Genomic DNA, 22,759 nt, shown 5'->3' with positions numbered 1-22,759 from the left:
CTTCACAAATGAAGAGTACTTGATGAAAATAATTTAAAATGAAACAGGACAAACCAAACTCCCAATCCTAAAAGTAGATTTCCCACATTTAGTGGATTTGTTGAAATATAGTACCAGTATCAAATTAGCCAAAGACCTTAATCTTTAGAATTTTTTCAGAATTTCTACCTATATTCTGCTGTGGTTCACAGAGGAAGAGAGAAAACGAGAGAAAAGAAAAGAGACAGAAAATGGATTTTGAAATTCTAAGGCAAATAATTTCATGGCTTATGCTTTAGCACAGGGTCAAACTATTTAAATTATATCAAATGTTTAAGGTACAGTAAGTCAATACTGTATACTTTCCAAAAACCATGACCATCTGCCAAATAGAGTAAATGTAAAGGGAAAAGGAATGACACATGGAATTAAATCCACTACGCTTTCTCCCTTTTAAAGTTCACATCAGTTAATTAATACTGAACTATGGTGGACATTCCTAATCAAACAGAAGAGTATTCATCTTTCTCTACTCAAACATACTTCTCTGGCCACAGAAACAATCGTGATTGCTTTTATAAAATGGGAATAAAAAGGGAGAAAATGGACAAATTGTGAAGGGCCTACTACTTCTAGAAAGATATAAATCTCCATTCTGCTAATACAGTCTAGGTTTTGGTGGGGTGTTAATCATATTTTTGAGACAAAAAAAGAGAACAGGTTAAGGTAAAAGCTTTACATACAATGCACTTGCTTCTTTCTTATACATTTTGAAGGTTCTTTCTTGGACATTACCTAAACAGTGCAGAACTAGGGGAAGCTGCAGTGTTGCTTTTAAATGTGCGGTTAGATTGCATTTGTGAGTGTTTGATGTTCTTCTTTAATAACCTCAAGTAAAAGGCTGAATGCATTCAACAACAGTAGCTGAAAAAAGTGCAATGAGTCATATTATAGGAAAATGGAGAAAAGGATACAGGACTCTCCACTGAACACAATCCTATATTGTAGGCAATCTGAGATAACACCCTTTTCATTTCAGTTCAGTCCCATAAAATTACCACTAACATTACAACTCATGCAGAACACAGATAAATGTAAAAATGTCACAGAATTCTTCCAGATGGGACTTTTAGTTCCACTAGATCACCATCTACTTTTTTACTTGTCTAATATTTCATTACAACCTTCTATAAGTTAATTTTCTTTCCACTGACCATGTAAATCACAAATCAATTTTCATTTAAAAAGCCTGACTCCAGATTGCTCCTGAAAGCTCAAGGCATATGCTTCAGTGAACTTCTCCCAGATTCTTAATGTACATTAGAAAACTGTTGTGTTTTTAAAAATCTTTTCTTAAGGAATTAATTTTACATTAAAGTCTGGCATGAGACCTGGGACATCCTATTTCCCCCCCTAAAATTCAGATGTAATTTTAAGGCATGCAATCACATGTGGTCAAGCACAGGTCACGACAAAATTAACAAATATGGCCACATTTTACACCAGCAAAAAGCACAGCACATTTGTTAAAGAACACACACCGGCACACACGTCTATTCCGCACACAGGCATGTGGGCATACAGTCTAGTTTTTTAAAATATAATGATAGATCAAGTGTTGGATCAAGTCTCTTTTATACCTGATAGTTCTGTGAATGTTTTGGATGTGGAAATTCTGCCTTGATGGGAACACCCTTTGGGAATGCAGGTTTCTCCTTGATCGAGAAGAAGGAATTCAACCTCAATACACTGAGATTTTCTCAGAAATATTCAGACCGAAAAGGTCATCTTTTGCTTTTGTTTTGAGAATGTAAAATATCCTGATTAAAACAATAATATGGGGACTTCCGTGGTGGTGCCGTGGTTAAGAATCTGCCTGCCAATGCAGGGGACACAGGTTCGAGCCCTGGTCCGGGAAGATCTCACATGCCATGGAGCAACTAAGCCTGCGAGCCACAACTACTGAAGTCTGCGTGCCTAGAGCCCGTGCTCCACAACAAGAAAAGCCACCACAATGAGAAGCCTGTGCACCACAATGAAGAGTAGCCCCCGCTCGCCACAACTAGAGAGAAAGCCCGTGCACAGCAACGAAGACCCAATGCAGCCAAAATAAATAAATAAATAATTTAAAAAAAACCAATAATATGGAAGAGAGCTGGGAGATTATGGATCCCCAAATCATCATGAAACAGGTCCCTTTTGGAGCTTTAGCTCCTTAATTAAAAGTTTATTATTTTAATGGTATTCTAAATTGAATAGGTTTTTACCTTTGATAATACACCTAATGTATTCCAAGAGCGTGTGAAATTCAAAGTGGTTTAAAGTTTTTTTAAATTCATAAATGGTATTTTTATGTGAACACAATTGAAGTATTTCAGGTGAGAGGGCTCTTAGTTCTCACTTTTAAAATACAGTTGACAGATGATTGTAAATCCGTAAATCACATGATCACATAATATTCTGGAACATTCAGGAGGCAACGAGCAGCATGGAAGTCTGTCCCAGGTTTCAGTGGGAAAACTGCACTTACAGACTCAGTCGCATCTACTGAGGGACTCCCAGAATTTCTGAAAAGCTGTGATGGTGATTGGGCATGTCCTTTTTCTGTACTCACTATGGGAGTCAATGTGTCATTACAGAGATGCTGGGGGCTGATCAATTGTTACTTGTTTTTCCAGTAGCAGTGATTTTTTTGTATTTTTGGTTTGCATTTCATAAGATTGTCAGTCTTACAACCCATAAATTATATTTTCAAGTTGCTAGTTGGGATCAGGTAAGACACTTATCCGTGGCTCTAAGATGTGTGTGCTGGGAAGAGGCCAGAGGAACCCCGTGTACTCTTGATAGCATCCTGCCCCAAGCGCCTCATCTTCATCCCCATGAAATGGGGTGTTTAGCCGCAGAAGGCTGGATACGTTAGCCATTTCCATAGATACTGATTCTCTCATTACTTTTTAAGTGAAGAAATGTGATAGCATTAGTGTTTTTTGAACTGCAAATATTCTCAGAGCAAGTCTTTTCCAGTTGGAAAAGCATTGCCTGGGAAACACAACTTTCTGCCTGGAATTTGGCCAAAAGTTAATGCTATTTTATGACCCACTCATTAATCTCCTGAAAAAAGTGTGCAATATAGTTTTATGAGCATCAGCGACTTTATGATTTTGAGGGGCTTTTGTATACCGGCTCTTTCCTTTGAGGCGACCTGCCTACCTTATCCTGCATTCTGTTCTCTGCCAGAGTATAGAGCAGACTGTATATTATGAAAATGCAAAACACAAACCAAAAAAACCTTGCTGGTAAAGTGTAGCTCTGCTAACTGTAGTTATCACTTTAAACAATTACATATGAAAATGAACCAGAAATGTCTAGAAAACCTATTAGGAATATAGGATTGGATAGAAATGCTAACGTAGAGGATGAACTTACTTTTAAAAATATAACTTGAAGCCTTGAATGATAAAAAATTAGGCTACAGTAAAACAAGAACTAGAGCATAGCATTTACTAGAAAAGTAAACATCATACTCCAATTAATTAGAGAGTAGTCCCCACCAGACCAAAGCACAAGTATGGTAGAAACATTCACGGCATTCAAAGCAGGAGTAATACCCTGGCATGGAAGAAATTCTTATGATTCAGGAAGGAGCTTAGATAGCACTCAAAGGTAGGGAAGATTTCAATATTGGAAAAAAAAATGCTATAAAGAAAAAGAGAACTATTGCTTAAGTCCTGAATCTCTTCAAAGAATACCTCCACTGAATTCCAACAGTCAGCATGTTTCACTGAGCAAGCCACCACTTGAAAATCTTCTTCAAGGAAAATTTTCATTTTATCTATAGGTAAATATTTTTTTTTTTGTCCAGTGAAATATTTAACAATAGCAAAAGAACATTTGCATCACAGAAACTTCTTTCCTGGTAAATATTGCTAGTGTTCACCTGTGTATATACACGTCTGTATATACCTGAAAATGTAAATCCAACTGCAATTATATAAATACTGTAACTATAATATTTACCATTTTAAGCACATGAAGCATAAATTAGGCAACTTCTAAAGTGTATACTCTCCTTAGGGTTATTTTAAAATTTGGAATTATACCTAAATGTGATTAAGTAATATCAGGAAAAGTCATTAGGTAATTAATTGTTCTCTCAAAAATGTTCCTTCAACCACAATGAGCTACCACACCTGTTAGAATGGCTATTATCAAAACACAGGAAACAAAAACAGAAAACAACAAGTATTGGAGAGTATGTAGAACATTAGAACCCTGTGCTTTGTTGGTAGGAATGTAAAATGGTGCTGTCGTTATGAAAAGTGGCATGGCAACTCCTCAAGCAAATAAGCATAGAATTACCATATGATCCAGCAAGACCATTTCTGGGTATATACCCCAAATAATTGAGACCAGGGGCACACAGATTATTTGTACACTCATATTCATAGCAGCATTATTAAACAGTAGTCAAAAGGTGGAGGCAACTCACGTGTCTATCAACAGATGAATGAATAAACAGAAGGTGGAATATATATATACAACAGAATATTATTTAGTCTTAAAAAGGAAGGAAATTCTGTCAAATGTTACAACATGGATGAATCTTGAAGACATTATGCAAAGTGAAATAAACCAGTCACAAAGGGACAAATACTATATAATTACACTTAAATGAAATACTAGAGTAGTCAAATTCATAGAAACAGAAAGTATAATGGTGGTTGCTGGGGGCTGGGGGGGAAGGGGTAAATGGGAAGCTATTGTTTAACAGGTGTAGAGTTTCAATTGTGAAAGATGAAAATTTCTAGAGATCATGGTGGTGATGATTGCACAACAATATGAATGTATTTAATGCCACTGAATTGTAAACTGAAAAAAGGATTAAAGTGGTATATTTTACAATAATAAATAAAAGACAAAAAAAAAATGAGGGAGGGGAATGGGATCTGGAGTGTTACAAAAAGTGCTTCAAATGTATTTGCAATATTTGTTTAAGAAACAATACAAAGCAAGAAGGGAAAAATGTTAGAATTTGATGGAATACTGGGGTAGGAACATAGGTATTCTTTTGTTATTCACTGTACTCCTCTCTTATGGTTTAAGTATTTCAAAATAAAAATATTTTTTAAATTTTTAAATGAAGAAGTTAATTTAGAATTAATTTCCACATCCTTAATAAATTATAAATTTAATAAATTAAATTTTATTTTAATTAAAATTCAAAAATATCATGTATGCTTTTTTCTGAAATTGACAAATTCCTTAACCTATTTGTGATCCCTGTTGTTTACTTATTTTCAAGACCAAAGGTTAGCTGAGTAGCCTTGGGCATCTACACAGAATTTGGTTTGTTTAATAAGAACCACAGATATACCTATTACTCAAGAATATCCCAGAAGGAATGTTAGAGCACAATATTAGATATATTTGTAATGAGCCTGTTGTTTTCTTACTAAAAATTTTCAGTAGTTCCACAAAGGATATTTGCAAATTTCTGAAAATTCCAGAAAAATATTGATTTAAATCACTACCAAATGCAACTGAATGCTTGAAATTTTAGGAATTATCTATCTGCTAAGGATTAGTTATCCAGACTTGATCTACCTAGAGAAACTGACAAAAGGAAAAGGAAGAGACTTTTCATGGCAAAATATTATTAGACTGACATAACATAGACAAACTTCCTGCCTCCAATATGTAGAAATTATGGATAAAATATATCAAACATTTAAAAATACAGGCAGAAAGGAAAATTCTCGGGCATCAGAAATCAAGAACAGTGAGATCACTAACTGACCCCTGGTTCCCTGGAGAGCAGGCATGGGTACAGGCCTGGCCAACCTGGGGCTGATGTTTGGCCACCAACCCAGGGAGGGAATCTGAGACCTTGGGCCCATGCAAGGAAAGCTGTTTGACCTGAGTCCTTCATAAAAATCCAGCACCCTGAAAGGGCTGCCCCAGCATTGAAAAGAGATGAGACAAACCCCATTCACTAGCCCAGGGAATTAACAAAGATGTTTGTTTCTGTTAAAGGCTCTGGGTAGGGAAAAATGTGAGAAATTGAGACCCTGGTCTGATTATATCATAGTTTAGAGTCTAAATTTATTCTGTGTACCTGGTGCAGCTATTTCCTAGCAGAGAGATCATTCGTGAAGTCTATTGGGCATTTGGCAGAAGCAAGTGCAAAGCCTCTTATTAGCAATATTCAGGTATTAAACCCAAAGTTTAAAGGATTTCATAGAAAAACTCTCTGCTTAAAGTGAGTTCAAAATAAAAACAAAAATTACTAACGACGTAAGGAAATATTCTTCTGTGAGGAAGAGAGAGACAGCAATAATTAATTAGCTCCTCAGGCACTTAAGCTTAAAGGCAGTCTGAAGAAGATTATAAAATAAGCATATTTAAAGGGATTAAAGAGAACTAAAAAAAAAAAAAAAAAGAAACCATAAGGGAAAAAATCAAATACATCTTCTAGAAGTGAAAAATATAGACTTTAAAATGAAAAAATTACGGTTAAACATAAGATTAAACATAATTGCAGAGAGAATTTGCAAACTGGATGATAGATCTAAAGAAATCACACAAATGCAGCACAAAATATAAAGAGAGAAAATATGTGAAGGAGGTTAAGAGACATGGAAGACAGTGTACATGTAGTAGGAGTTCCTGGAGCAGAGAACTGAGAGAATCAGGGAGAATGAATAACAACTGAAATGTCAGGAATCACAAGTTCCAAGTAGGATAAATAAAAATAAATTCATACCAAGGTTTTTCATAGTAAAATTGGTGAATCCCAAAGAAAAAGAGAAAATTCTTAACATCAACCATAATTTAAAAAGACATTTAATCTATGAAAGAATGACAGTTAAACTGACAATATATTCATTAACAGCAAAAATAGAGCACAGAACATAATTTCTTCATTCACTGAAAATAATAACTGTTAACTTATAATGCTAAGTCCAGCTAAATAATAAAAATAAGACAAAAGAATCATTAAAAGCATCAGAAATCTCTGGAGGGAAGGAATGGGATACAAGACATAATGATGAGTAAAAGAAGAAAAAATTTGCAAGTGCAATGAAAGCTAAGTGAGCTTGTAAACACAACAATATGAAGAATAACTAATGCTGGGCAATAATAAATAGAAGGTAGGAGATGATCAAAAAGTTTCAACTGTCATTTAGGAAGAAAGATGAAAATACTGATTTGGTTCTTTAAGGCAAACAGATGTTTAAAATATGTGGGTAACAACTAAAAGAGTAATAATGGATATTTAAACTTCTAATCCAGTAGGTGGGGGAAAAAAAACCCACGATAATGGGGATGTAATATACAGCAAACACAATACAGCCAATAATATTATAATAACTTTATATGATGACAGATGGTAGCTAGACTTACCATGGTGATTACTTCCTAATGTATAAAAATATCAAATCATTATGTTGTATAGCTGGAACTAATATAATATTACAAGTCAATCATATGTCAATAAAAAAAGAAAAAGAAAATGTGATAAATCCATTAGAATGCAAGAAATGAGAAAAATATGGTTTTAAAAAAAACTCACAAAATAAAATGATTGAAATAAATTCTAATATGTCCCTATCTACATGTATCAACATGGATAAATCTCAAAAGCAAAATCTGAACGAAAAAGGCAAGATAATAAAATATATCTAGAGTGTGCTACCATTATGTAAAATTTTAATACATTCAAAATAATACTATGTATTTCATGTATGTATATGTGTATATATATATGCAGTAAATTTATAAATGAATGCATTGGATGGGTAGTGGTTACTTCTAGGAGGGAAAGAATGCCATGGAATGACTGGAGAGAGGAGGAGAGGATCTTAGCATTATTTGTAATGTTTCTATAATGTTCCATTTTTTTTAAGATAAAAGATCTTAAGCAAATGTGACAAAATGTTAATAGCTGTTAATCCTAGGTCACTTTATTATATATATATATAAAATATATACTTCTATATTTCAAAGTACAAAGCATAATAATTTTTGAAAAGGAAAGAGAATTTTAGATTCTGATCAATGAAAGTTGCTCATAAAAATTGTATCCTTTTTCTCTCTATATAGATAAAAATCCTAAGCAGTTCCTAAACTACAACGAAGAATCTACAAAATATGTTCTCTCTAATTTTCGATACCAAAGAGGATCCTTTGTGATTTTCTGCCTGGGGGTACAAAATTTAATTATATGCTAATTATTTTTATTTTTAATGAACACTTCTTTTAACCCATGCCACATGTATAGAGATTTAGAGAGAGACTCCAGGCCAGGCTAGTGTAATCCAAAAGAAGTATAACTTGAGCTACAAATGTGAGCCACACATATATATAATTTAAAATGTTCTAGTATCCACATTAATAAAGTAAAAAGGAACAGGTGAAATTAATTCTAATAATATATTATATTTGCCCTAATATATAAAAAATATCAGTTTCAACATGTTATCAAGATAAAAATATTAATGATATACTTGGCAATTATGTGGATTTTGCATTTACAGCAAATTTATATCGATTTGGACTAGCCACGTTTCAAAGGCCCAGTAGTCATATGTGGCTCATGGCTACCATATTGAACTTTGCAGCTCTAAGTAATAAAAGTGGCTCTCATTCATTTTGCATTTACTAAGTATCATGCACTACCCTAGGTATGTTACATACAGTATCACATTTAATCCTTAAAAGAACCCTATAAAACATCGGAGGTAAGCAAGTAAAAGAAAATCTCAGAAGTCAGATCACACAGCCAGCAAGCTGAAGAGGTGGAATTAAACCAGGCCCATGTGACTCATGACTCTCTGTTAATCACTGTGCTCAGGGATCACCTACAGACAGAGCCTTTCTCCTAATTAATCCTCCCCTGACCATTCGCTTCTACATTCACCAATCACCTCAAATCTGACTCTTGCCAGGCATTTGGATTTTCAGTTGGGTAAATGCCCCTTAACCAGACTCAGAAATGGTGCTAAGCACACCGGTGTCTTTTACCCATCTCCTGTCAAAGAGCTGGGAAATGGGATCTAATATTTGCTCTGACTCAGAATCACTTCCCAATGAGGTAAAATGCAGGAGAGCAGCAATTTGCAAAAGAAAGGGAACAGCGGCTATCATTCAACTCAGCACGCTGCAACCATCTTCTGTCCTTTTGTCTACATCTATTGTTCAACTACTTGACAAACTTCTATTTCTAGCCTCTCTATAAAAGTCTCCCTAGTTGGGGAAGTCATGCACCTTTCATGGTTTCATAATAAACTGGAGATGAGTACCAGTTCAGAATCAAAGGAAATAAAACTCCAGTTGCTGCAGCTGCCGGGGTTGCCTTCTGAACATGGCTTATACAATATTTCATCTGTGCTGACACCTTTCACTCTCAATTATTTGGCTGCTGTCAAAACAAATCAATCAAATTATAGCACTGTGTCTTCATGTTACCATTCCATTGTAAGTTAGTGACATTAACTTTGAAATATATGGAAGTATACATTTTATCTCTATTATTTATTTAATGCAACTTTCTCCCATGTGAATTATTTTCCAAACACAGCAAACACAAATTATCTTATGTCAAATGTTGAATATATATATGCTTTGCTAAGGATTTCTAAAATAATGGCACACAGAGGAACAGAGATGCATAAAGGTGTGTTAACGGACCTGCATATTCGTGCTAATCCTAACCTAGTGACAAATGGCATCCATCTCCAGTTCTGTTTTTTTTCCTTTGCTTTTTGAGTTTGGGCTATAAACTTGGTGAGCATAGTTGATTAATATTATTTGGGAGAAGGTGACACTAAACCAAAGGAAAAGGTGAACGTGGAAACAAAATGTTTTTGGAGGTTAAGTTTGCTCACAATCAGACAAAATTTTCCAAGATTAATTTCCCAAAATTAAAACTACATTCTCTAAACTACAGTTTTTCCCAAGCTCAGATGTCCTCTTCTTTGGCACCCGGGCTAAGCACAACATGCTGCTTCTATTGTCCTGCGTGGTGGTTACAGTAGGCATGACCCAAAGTGCCTTAACAGGAAGAAAGGAAGGAAAAAAGACTCCAACATTCTCACTTTGAGATTTTAAGGCTACAGCTACATTTTTAAATAATAGATTTAAATCAATTGACTAACTTTTCAGCCAAAGAGCAAACACTGTTGAAGCTTTCACGTACAAGCTCTTAAAATAGCTTCTTTCTACATGGGAACTTGGCATGTCTTTAGAAGGTAAAAAGCAAACTGACAGATACATTTTTCTGGCTCCTCCTTGTGGCACTGTGGCTATATTAGGGGTAAACAATAATCAAAAGCGCCAGCGTGAATGTGTAGATTATGTCCAATGAAAGAGGATCCGAACACGGAGAATTACAGGAGCCCCAGCCAAACCTGAAGCAGAACAATCATACATGCTGGGAACTCTTCCTTCTTCCTCTTCCAATGGCTCGAAGTGTGCTCCTTCCCTAATCTCCTCTCCCCCAGAAATTTCTTCCCTTCCCGGCTTGGGTCATATTTGTTGATGGTTTCTACATAGGATCTCTAGCACCAATCCCATTCTGAGTTTTAGATCCATGTATTTCCAACTGGCTACTGGTATCTCCATTTAAATTTTCCACAGGAAACTTGAACTAGTCACGTCAAACTCAACTAACAATCTTCCTCTCTTTCCTCAGATTCCTCCACATTTAATGCATCCCCAAGTCCTACCAAACCCATCTTGTTAATGTTGCCTAAATCAGTCCTCTGCTCTTCATCACTGCTACCAGGACCCTTCCTCTTCCGGATTACTGCCATAGCCTCCTTCCTAACTAGACCAGAGTGCTTACCACAGTGCCTGGTAAATTAGTAAGTCTTTGTGAAATTGATCAATCAATCTTTGTGCATGGTTCACGGGAGGAAATGAGGTTTGGCTTTTCCCTAGAGGGAGCTGAGAAATAATAGCTGTACCCTCTCACTGGGAATCTGTCCTGAACGTATTACACACGTAAGAGAAGACAGGACTTTTTTTGAGAGCACTAGCTCTCCATTCTCTAGACAGTGGGCAGAGGGGAATGGAAGACCATCTCCCATTTCCCTATTTTCAATACCTCCCCATTCCTGGACCACACACTTCCCTCAGATACAGAAGTCCTCTTTATTTTGGTGCCAGAAGAAATTGGAACAAACAATCCCAGTTCCCTCTCATCCTTGGTAATGGAGACTGAGAAGCATTTCAAGTGGTCTTTTCCTTTTTCAGGCATCTGCGCCATTCTAGTGGCAGCCATCTTGGAAGAGCACTCTAAAGTCTGGCTTGGAATCTAATCCAGTTTGCACATCCTAGTGTAGACACATTGATAGATGCCATCAAGAACCCTGATGGATTTACATCCTTATTACGTGCAAACTGGGGATCACATTACTTCCCTGCCTTTTGCTTTGAAAATAAATGCTTTGGCTTTGCTTTGACATTTATGTGGCAGCTGGAAACCATTATCCTTTGACAATGCTTTATTCCACTGACAGTATCTCTTAAATACACACTATATTAGTCATACTTCTCATTCATGTGCTCCCAGTTTAATCCATGCCCCAGTGCCTCAGTGAAGCCTGCTTCAAGGATAATGTACTACAGAACGAGCTCCTCAGGTATTTTAAATAAAAAGTCTGAAGCCTTGGAGATATGGAGGTTTGAAAAACTGTCAAAGTAAGACATGTTGCAACAACTTTTCATAACTTCTTTATGGCGGATTTGGTATTATTGTATGGTGTGTCATGTGGGGCTCTTCTGAATAACACTGCAAATATGAATTTATGCTCTAGGTATTTTGAATATTGGACTTTGAGACAGCAAGCCACGAACTAGAGGCTGAGAAATCACTGCATACTGAAAGGCAGAGCCCGTTCTTCTCGTGTCTGTGGCAGGTACTGCACTGCTCATTCTGGGAGTGGTATTAGACCTCTGTTGTCATGTACATCATGCTGCTGGGGATGCGACTTTCTTCTGAGTGTGGGCATCGCTAGACTAGCGCAAAAGTAAATCACAAGGAAAGGTAGCGCACGTGGCCACCTAACTGTTTTGTCCTTCTGGAAGGAAACCAGAATACTTAGTACACGTTCCCATGCCCCACCCACTCCTGGCCCACACTTTCTCCTTTGATCAATAAGATCTACACGTTTAAAGGCAACCTCATAATATTAAATATTGCTCATACATAACGAATGCATAGAGTTTCTCTGTGGTTGTATTGTTTTTAGTTTGAGAATTAATCCACTTTGAGTTGAGAGATGCTTTTTAAAAAAGATGGTCAGAAGGTCAAGACCACAGATCCAGAGACTTAACCTTGTCAATGCTAAGAGTGCTGTTTGGAGTATGACTTCAAAGCTTTGCACCTTCATGAATTCAAAGCATTCTAATTTTGAAATAATATTTACAAGAGAAACTTTAAGAAAGAAAGCAATCACCCATAATCTCTCACTGTCTAGAGTCGACCAGTAGCACTTTATAGTATTTTTCTTCCCCTCTCTCTGTGAGGTGTGTATGTTTGGGTTTCTTTTAAATGACTGGGATTAAATTGTGTATGTTTTAAATCTTTATTATTTTAGTGTTAACTTCTGCATCTGAGAAACAGAGCCATTAATGCTTTCTTTACTGGGAGAACTGGAGTCTCTCGTTTTCATGAAGCTTTTTCTAGTTTTCATTCCATTAGCAGTTTTGTACTCACACACTTTTTTTTTTTTTTTTTTTTTGCGGTACGCGGGCCTCTCACTCTTGTGGCCTCTCCCATTGCGGAGCACAGGCTCTGGACGCGCAGGCTCAGCGGCCATGGCTCACGGGCCCAGCCACTCCACGGCATGTGGGATCTTCCCGGACCAGGGCACGAACCCGTGTCCCCTGCATCGGCAGGCGGACTCTCAACCACTGTGCCACCAGGGAAGCCCACACACATTTTTTAATGTTTTAAAATAAATTAGTATTTTCTTGGTATTTCATAAGCACCACAGCATCCACCTACTTCTTCTTGTGAAAAGAATCAACGTATATTTTATGTACTGTGCAATTCACCCTTTCTAGTCTACAGTTGTCCAAATTTGACAAACACATAGAGTCATGTACCCACCACCATGATCAAGTTAGAGAACGGTTGCATCAGCCCCTAAATCCCTGTGCTCCTTTACCAACAACTCCTGCCACCCCCTGTCCCCGATCACCACTGATCTCCTTTCTGTCCCTATAATTTTGCCTTTCCCTGAATGTTACCTCAATAGAGTTGTACTTTTATATGTGCTCATTCACTACATTAAATAGAGTTGTACTTTTATATGTGCTCATTTGCTACATTAAATAATCTCCAATTGTTCCATATATTTGCTGTCTACTTTTATATTTATCATTTGAATACTACTACTTTAAGACACTGTTAACGTGCTGTGTTCTAAGCTACTACACAGCTGGTCCATTTATCCTAATTGGTTCATCTAATATAGAATCTCAGTGTTGGGATCTTAAAGGTCACCTAAGTCAAATACTTATGCAATGGATCTTTAAGGCGATGGCCGCTGGACACCACAGCCCCTTGTAGTACAGTTTCCATTACGCACTCTTCCTCCCGCCCCTCAGGAGCATCTTTATTCACACTGGCAGGGGGTTGACCAGGTGACCCGCCTGGCTCACAGGATGTGAGGGGAAGTGAAGTGTACCACTTCTGAACCAAAACTTTATGAGCCACTGTGGTTCTGCTAGTCTGTCTTCCTGTTGTGATGAGAAAGCCCCGTCCTAGGGAGGGGCTGCCCCTTCAGCCTGGATCCCAGAACGAAGGTGTGCAGCAGAACCACTGCCCACCTGCAGCCCCCATGTATGCTGAAATAAACAGAAAAAATAAACCTTCCGTGCCCCTCACTGAGATTCTGTGCCTGTTTGTTCCTCTAGCATAACCGAGGGAAAGCTAAAAGATAAACGTCCTGTCCATCAAGCTGTCGGACATTTCTTCACTGAGAACCTGTATCATTAACTTTTCTAAGCACCTAGCATTCACTCTGGGACGTGCTCCCCCCAGACATTCTACGGCTTAGTGCCCCACGTCCTTTGGGGCTCTGTCTAGTGGGGGGACCAAAATTGATGATCCTGTATAAACACATCATGTCCCCACTCCTGACATCCTTCATCCTTCCATTGCTTTACTCCCCACACAAGCACAGAAGTGCCTTTAGGGAATCTCTGGTTTGTTTACTGCTATAGCCCAAGTCAAGATCATGTCCTAGAATGCGATGAAAGCTCAATAGATATTTCTTGAGTAAATGAATAAACTTAGTAAAAAACCGAAAACAAAAATAAATAAGCCCATTTCTAGTTGAGCTGGTGTGATTCTTTTTACTGTCAGATAATGGAAACTACGTCATGTGATGGGTCTCCCCTTTGATTTATCCTCTAGTTTTAAACATTTGTCTAGGTTTCTTCTTTTTCTAATAAAGAGCTTTTGTCTTTCATGCTTCTTACATTACAAGCTGCTTTGAATCCTTGGAATCACACAGGCACAGCTAAATAAACACAAACCTGTAACCATGCAAATACTGTAGTGTAACTGCATTGTTTTTAGGAACATTTGTCTCTAACATATCAAAGCCTTAGAGACAAATGCACCTAAAGACAATGCATATGTACTCACTGTGCACAGGAAAGGCATACAAGACCCTCCAGTCTGATTTCTTACCATCTCAGACTTCTGATCTTCACTTCAACAACAACCAAACCAACCACAGAATTCCGTAGCATCCGTGTTCCTCATTCCTCTTCTCTACACTGAATGTTCTCTGTACTTCTCTTCACTCAATGAACTACTGATTTTTTTTATTAAAATATAGTTGACTTACAATATTATATTAGTTTCAGTCATACAGCATAGCGGTTCAGTATTTTTGCAAATTATACTCCATTACAGGCTATTATAAGATAATGGCTATAATCCCCTGTGCTATACAGTATACCCTTGTTGCTTATCTATTTTATTTTACTTTTATTTTTTTTAACATCTTTATCGGAGTATAATTGCTTTACAATCGTGTGCTATTTTCTGCTTTATAACAAAGTGAATCAGTTATACATATACATATATCCCCACATCTCCTCCCTCTTGCGTCTCCCTCCCTCCCACCCTCCCTATCCCACCCCTCTAGGTGGTCACAGAGCACCAAGCTGATCTCCCTGTGCTATGCGGCTGCTTCCCACTAGCTATCTGTTTTACATTTGGTAGTGTATATATGTCCATGCCACTCTCTCACCTTGTCCCAGCTTACCCTTCCCCCTCCCCGTATCCTCAAGTCCATTCTCTAGTAGGTCTGCGTCTTTATTGCCGTCTTGCCCCTAGGTTCTTCACGACCTTTTTTGTTTTTTTTTAGATTCCATATATATGTGTCAGCATATGGTATTTGTTTTTCTCTTTCTGACTTACTTCACTCTCTATGACAGACTCTAGGTCCATCCACCTCACTACAAATAACTCAATTTCGTTTCTTTTTATGGCTGAGTAATATTCCATTACCCAGCAATCCCACTACTGGGCATATACCCTGAGAAAACCATAATTCAAAAAGAGTTGTGTATCACAATGTTCACTGCAGCTCTATTTACAGTAGCCAGGACATGGAAGCAACCTAAGTGTGCATTGACAGATGAATGGATAAAGAAGATGTGGCACATATATGCAATGGAACATTACTCAGCTTATCTATTTTATAGAGAGAGCAGTTTGTATCTGTTAACCTCATACCCCTAGTTGGTTCCTCCCCTGTTCACTGTCCCCTTCGGTAACCACAAGTTTGTTTTCAATATCTGTGAATTTGTTTCTGTCTTGCATATACATTTATTTGTATTATTTTTTAGATTCTGCATATAAGTGGCATCATATGATATTTATCTTTCCCTGTCTTATTTCACTAAGCATAATATTCTCTAGGTCTATCCATGTTGCTGCAAATGGCATTATTTCATTCTTCTTTTGGCTCAGTAATATTCCAGTGTGTGTGTGTGTGTGTGTGTGCGCGTGTGTGTGTGTGTGTGTATGTATACACATATTCTTCTTAATTCAACCATCTGTTGATTGGGTTGCTTCCATGTCTTGCCTATTGTAAACAGTGATGCTATAAACATTAGCGTGCATGTATCTTCACTCATCCATCCATCCATCATTCATTACTGAGTACCTACATTGAGCCAGCACTGCTCCAGTTCTTGGACCACATCGATGAACCAAACAAAGATGCCTATTACAGGGCTTGCCAGGCACAAACAATACATACTATAAGCACATTATATGCAGATAACCTCCTCTAGACTCCCAGGGCCAAGCATCACCATGCTGCGTCCACTCTCTGCATGCCACAGTAGGCATGACACAAAGTGCTTAAAAAGCAAGGAAAAACAAGACTCAACCATTTTTGAGATTTTTAAGGTTATGCAGAAGGTAATAAGTATTATGAACAAAGGACATAAAGGAAAGCAGGTGAGGGGGGAACTGGAGTATTGGGGCTGGCACAAGGAGGGAGTGAGGTTTGATGCTTTCTGGGAACAGAGTTTCTAGAGAACAGCCTGTGCAAAGGCCCTTGGGTAGAAGTATGTTTAAAGAACACCAAGGAGGTCACGGGGCCTTCACAGAGGCTGACTGAATTGGAAGAGGGAAGTGTGGGGCTGAGAAAGTAAAATAAATTAGACTGAAGATGTATGTCTTAGAAGAAACTTTGGCACATGGAACTGACTGGAAGCAGAAAGGTCAGAAGCATTCATGGTTTCTGAGGGAACTAGATTCCCAAAGAAGCCACAAATCTTTAACTGTTGGAAACTTCAAGCAACCTTCAGCCCCCAAGCTTCCATAAGCTGTGCATGAACTGAGGAAGCCCCCAAAGAAAGGTATATTCCTCAACTTTCTCTTCAAATGTAGCCAAGAAAGATAACGGACAGAGGAGAATCTCCCCAGGGGTGTAGCCAAGGGCCAAGGTGAACCGTGGCCAAGGGTGTTTTCCAAGAAACGCCCACTGGAGGACCCCTCCCTCCCCCCAGGGGAGGGGACTTCTCGATGTCTGCCTCCTGGGATGTGGGGACGGCTATGGACAAATTGTGGCACATTCTTACGATGGAACAATCCTGGGAAATGAAAAGAAACTGCTGAAATCCACAGCGTGGATAAATCTCAAAAATATTATGCTGAGCATGAAAAGCCAGACACCAAAGAATACATACATGTGAACCGATTTATATGCAGTTCTAGAACAGACAAAACTAATTGATAATGACAGAAAGTAGATCAGGGCTTGCCTAGCTGGAAGGAGGACACTGACTACAAAGGGACACAAGGGAACATTTGGGGATAATGAACTGTTTTCTGTATTGATTGTGGTGGGTGGAGTTTGCATGGGTGAAAACAATTATTGAAACCCATGGGATTGTGCACTTAACATCCATATATTTATTGCATGTAAACGATACCTCCATGAAATCAACAACAACACCACAAACAAAAAGGCACTGTAATGTCTCTTGCACATGAAATTCCTAACCCCTAAAACGATCCCTACATACTTCAACCTCTACAGACTTTAATTTGGAGAGGCGGAGAAAACCAGGCCAGGTTTCCTGCCACCGCTAAAGGCAGGAAAATCATCCTTGGCCTTGATTTTCCAACTTGCCTTGAACCTAATTGCTTTTCCACGTTCAGGGTAAGCAGCACTTTCTAATGTATTTTTGGTCATTAATTTAAATGTTATGCTTGACTTAACTGGAATGTTCACACTTTGATATAAATCTCCTACAGAGCACATTTATATTCGCCATTTACACTGCCCGCAGTGATAAGTGGGTTATCTCGGCCTGTGCTATGGGAAAAAGCCTCTAACCTGAATCTTCTGTCCTAGAAGTTGACACACCTCTGCTGCCCCACTAAGCCCTTTGCTGTTGTTGTCTCTTGTGTGGAAGTTGTTTTTATCTACATTTTCTGCCTACATCTAAAAAAGGCCAAAACTCCAACACATTTGCATGAGTTCCATAATGGGGATTTTATCTTGCCACATCAAATAACAATCTTGTTCCCACGCTAGGACAACTGCAAATTACACGTTTAGTACAGCTATCTGTGTTTTCAAATAATAAGGAAAATGGGAGACACTGATTTAAGGGAGTTTATAAAATATGTGACAGAGCAACCTTAGTCATTTTCTTTCTTTGAGGTTTATGGTCATAATAAATCTTATGTTACAGGTATGGGTTTACTGACAGGCACCTGAAACCAAATTCTTGTGAGCACAGGACAGACAAAGGTCCCAGGAACGGAGGGACCCCGAGTAGTGATGGTGGGAGTTACCTGGAAGGGGAAAGGGCTTGCAAAGGTAAGAGAGGAGAGAACACAAAAACTACACCTACCTCGGGTAAGGACACAGGGTGTTGAGGAGTAGGTTATTTCTAGGTCTTAGATCTGAGTTTAGAGCATTTCTAGGCTTGCACCCCAGCCAGGACTTCCAAAGATTTCCCTTAAAATATTCAGAACCAAGACTCCAGCTTTGGCACCTCCAAATTCAGACCACAGGAGATCCACGTCATCCTGGCTCTGCCCCACCGCGCCCCCCCGGCCAAATTAAAGCTGATTGGACTTCAACATGGGCAGTCAAGCTCTAGTCCGACCAGGTAGACAGCCTAAAATGAAAAGGCTCAGCCTGACAGGAATGTGAGTTTTGGGGAGTTTGAATTTTAGACAGACGTGGAGATAGGGGTAAAGATAGAGATGATGGAGAGAGATAGCAATGGAGAGTTCCTGAGAGGTTCACGAGTTGGGAAGATGCATGGACTCCAAGGAGACAGAATGGAACGTGAGTGAACCAAAATTGTGGGTTAGCTGAAAGTCAACCAACTTGGTAGAGAAGAGTCACAGGAGGAGGCGTGGAAGAGAGGAGACAGGTTATCAGCCACCTGGGAGCAGGGATAGATGCCTGCCTGCTCAGAGGGGACAATGATGCAGCCTGCAGCCTGTGGGCTCACTGGCTGGACTCTGCTGGACTCTCTCTAATCCCCAAACCTGTCCCAGGCTCCCTGAGGCTGGGCTGCAGGGCTGTTTCTAGGATTTGGTGAGATTTCTAACTCCTCACTCCTGTCTGTTTCCTTACAAGAAGACACTATAATTGATGAGACAGCAGTGCACATCTCTCTCTCTGTCTCTCTGTCTCTCTCTGTCTCTCTCTGTCTGTCTGTCTCTCTCTCTCAAGGATCTGAAGAAAACGGGAAAACAATCCCCAGGCTGTGCAGACAGGTTTCCTGCAGGGCTATGTGGTCTCTTTTTCAGGATGCAAAGTTTTTCCTGGATAAAATCTCAGAACAAGGGCTTCCCTGTGTTTTAATTATGCAAGGGAATACCTCTTGGTGTTGGGGATATACTTGTCCTGACAGAAGCAGACACGTTCTCAAATAAGTTATTCCTTTTGGTCATTATCATCATTTAGAGGCCTGGGGTGGTGAGGGAGATCAGGAGAATTAGTGACGGTGCTTATCACAGTCACATGGCTCCTGGTGACCCTCAGATGTTGGGAGTCTGGAGGACGCTGCTGGAGATAGTGGGGGAGGGCCAAATGAATTTTGAAAAAGCTCCTTGGAGCAGGCTTTCTTAAACTTGAGTGTGCATAGGAGCCTCCTTCTGTTCAGGGTGTCTGGCACGGAGCCTTGATAAGATGCTGATGCCGCTGGTCTGGGGACCATGCACAGAGAAGGAGACTGAGATGGGACCCCCGCTGCCTGAGCAGAAAGGAGCTGCTCTCGTGTAACGTGTCAGTAGTGCTCAATAAAATACATCCAGGGATCACGGCCTCCGAGGCTCTGAGAGCTATTCCATGTCACTTGATACGGAACATAAATGAACCGGCTCTCAAGCCCTTTAGTAAAGAGGAAGATACTTGAAAATTTATTCCTGGGATTCCAAGCCATTAAGAAACTGATGCCATTTTTTTTTTTTGTTCTTAGCAAAATTGTGGCTTTTGAGCTAGAAGGATGCATAGGCTGAAGGACTGGGCAGGAAAGTTGGGGAATAATCAAAGACAATTCCAGTTGGCAGACTTATTTCGTGAATAAAATCTTAATGCTTCACAATGAGGAAAAGGGGAACCATCCAGAACTAAGTGCCTCCTATGGAAACAGGTCCTACTTCAGAAGTGTTGAACATTCAGTCCCTCCCCCTCACACTGACGAATCAAATCTGTCTTGTAAAATCACGCGAGAAGGTGGGCTAGCTATTATATAGGTGGGCAGACTTACTGGTTGTTTTAAAAGATTCTTAAAAGCCTTGGACCGAGGTTCCATTTTCATTGTCTAGAAGCAGGCCATGGGGAGCGGGTAGAGCATTCTACCCTGCCGGTTGTATAAATTTGTGTAAGGACTCCTTCTCAGGTATTATAACCCATTTACAGGAGCACCACCCTTGAAAAAGGGTGAGACTCAAGGACTCCTAGGACTGGCTCAGTCTCAAAGTCAATCAGGACCCCTGCAGATGACTTTCTGGCCACCCGCCATCACCCACCATCCTGAGTCCCACTACCTTCCATGACATAACCTGGGGAGCTACACAAGCTGTAGGCGTGGCCAAGGGGATTGTTAAGGGCCACAGTAGGTTTCTGAAAGGCGGTGAGATCATCCTTGGGTTGTCTGCTGGCCAAAAAGATGACGGATCAGCATTGTCCTTCAGGTGGCAGACACTGATCTTGGACACCTTGCAGAGATGAGACGTTTCGCTGATTCCCATCCTTATTGCCCTTGGAATTTTTGCAGGATGACCATCTCTTTCCGGTTTGTCTGGGACTTTGCTGGTTTCAACGGTGAAAGTTACAGGCCCCAGGAAAACCCCCAGTCCCTGGCAAACCAGGATGGCTGGTCCCTTTTCGGACTAAGGAGGTCTGGGTGGTGAAGAACTTATGTGGGAAGATATGAAAGGAACAAAAAGCTGAAGGAAACTGGAAGGGAGAAATTTCCTGGACCGTAACAGTAATTTAGGAGTTGGGATTCATTCATAAGGATAGCAAAGAAAAAAGGTGTTTGGAGGAAGAGCTTGAGGGTTAAGAATAACTAGGAAGCTTTTCCTATAACTGACTGACTTGCAGCTGGGAGGTGTTTTCGTAATGACCTCCTGACTTGCCTCCAGCATCATTGAAATTTCAAAGATGGAGACAAAGGGAGAAATAGCCCCTTGTGCTTGTGTAGTAGACAAGAGCTTGACCATCAATTCCAATACTCTTCTGAAGATGAGGCCAATAGGGAAATTGTGTGAGAAGCACCAGGGGATTAAAAAGAGCTAGTACTCTCACTGAAACTACTTACTCAGGATACCAATATTAGGATTCATTTTCTGAAACCAAAGGTGCCAAAAAGAACCAAATTCCAAACTATAAACTAATATTAAATTTGATATTTTTTTAAAAAAGAGAGAAAATTTTGATGGAAGTCCACATTGGACCAGTCACTCATATTGAACCCTTAAAAATAATCAGGTACTAAAATCCTAAGAACACCAAACCTTAATAAAGAGATAACAAGCCTGGACTTTTGGACTCTGTCTTTGGCATCCACTTTAACCAAGCAGGACTAATTCATGACCTAGGAGCTCTGTGAGCTCATGTTTATTTATAACATTCAATATTCCCATAAGGGCAAATGTTCCAAATGGAAGCCTGCATTTTGATAACGCCCGTTTCTTCATTAAGATTTCATCATCCACCTACATTAAAAAGCCTCTCCCTACATTTTGTTGCTTTTGCTTTCACCTTGTTTATTCCTGCCTTATTTGCTTAATCTTGAGATCCTGGCTTCCCAGGCACTCTCAGATTTGAAACTAGCAAAGTTTGTGCATTAGCGTGTCCCAGGCATGCATGATTTATGAATGGCAGGTTTCTTGGCACAACTTAATGGTATAAGAGAGACTTTGTTTTAAACATTAAAGTGAAAGTCAAGAAGTGGCAACAACGGGTGGGATATTAAAACATAGGGCGTGTAAAGAAGTTTGGGTCAAGAGTTAACCAGGTCTTACTTGGTCTATTCCTTAATCTATGGACTGACACTCTGACCATTTTAATAGGTTATAAGGAGCCCTGACTTATGACCAACTAAAAAAGTACTTTAAATTGTTATTATGAAAACTTGCCCAACCAAACTCTCACTCTGTAAAAAAAAAAAAAAAAAAAAATTTAATTGCTAACATTTATATCACTGGAGAAAACAACCTCTTTGACCAGTCCAAAATAAATTTGTCTTCCCTTTTTTTAGGCACCCTCATCATATTCAAGCTCTTTCTCCATCATAATAGTTCTTCCTCTGACAGTCTTTTGTAATCAGTCTATCAGTCAGTGTTACCAAATCTTTTAAAGAAAAGTTAAAACCTTCGTGATATCAAGAGAACTACTCTTCCTGAGTAGAGTCCAACTCTTATTATATGCCCATGATTACATAAGATAAGAGCTCTATATATGTCTATTTTTCTTATTACAAAATATGACCTCAAATAACATAACTTTTGTTTAATAATTATAACTAAAATATACTTAGTAAGAAAAATAATAATTATTCCAAATGATACCTTGTATTTGAAATGTTCCAAACACTTCACACACAAACAAGCAATGTCTAACCTTTCTTTGCAGATGGCTAAAGTGAAGAACTCATGAGATTATAATTCAGGTCCTCAAGTAACATCACAATCATTTTACATCTAAGTTTTTGATGTGTCATGCAATGATTGCTCATAAATGCTTCCAGAAGACCTGAAAGG

General features: G+C 38.9%; 1 protein-coding gene across 2 annotated transcripts in view; it reads right to left on the bottom strand.

Annotated features, from left to right (window-relative positions):
* Positions 1-22,759, bottom strand: part of POU6F2 (POU class 6 homeobox 2) — a 363,025-nt gene that overhangs the window by 226,903 nt on the left and 113,363 nt on the right. The window lies entirely within an intron of this gene.

Source organism: Aethalodelphis obliquidens, unplaced genomic scaffold (genome assembly GCF_003676395.1).
Source record: "Aethalodelphis obliquidens isolate GAN/ISIS:26980383/991018 unplaced genomic scaffold, ASM367639v1 scaffold27, whole genome shotgun sequence".
NCBI lineage: Eukaryota > Metazoa > Chordata > Mammalia > Artiodactyla > Delphinidae > Aethalodelphis > Aethalodelphis obliquidens.
The sequence above is the reverse complement of the archived record's forward strand: the minus strand, read 5'-3'. Positions and strand labels throughout refer to the sequence as shown.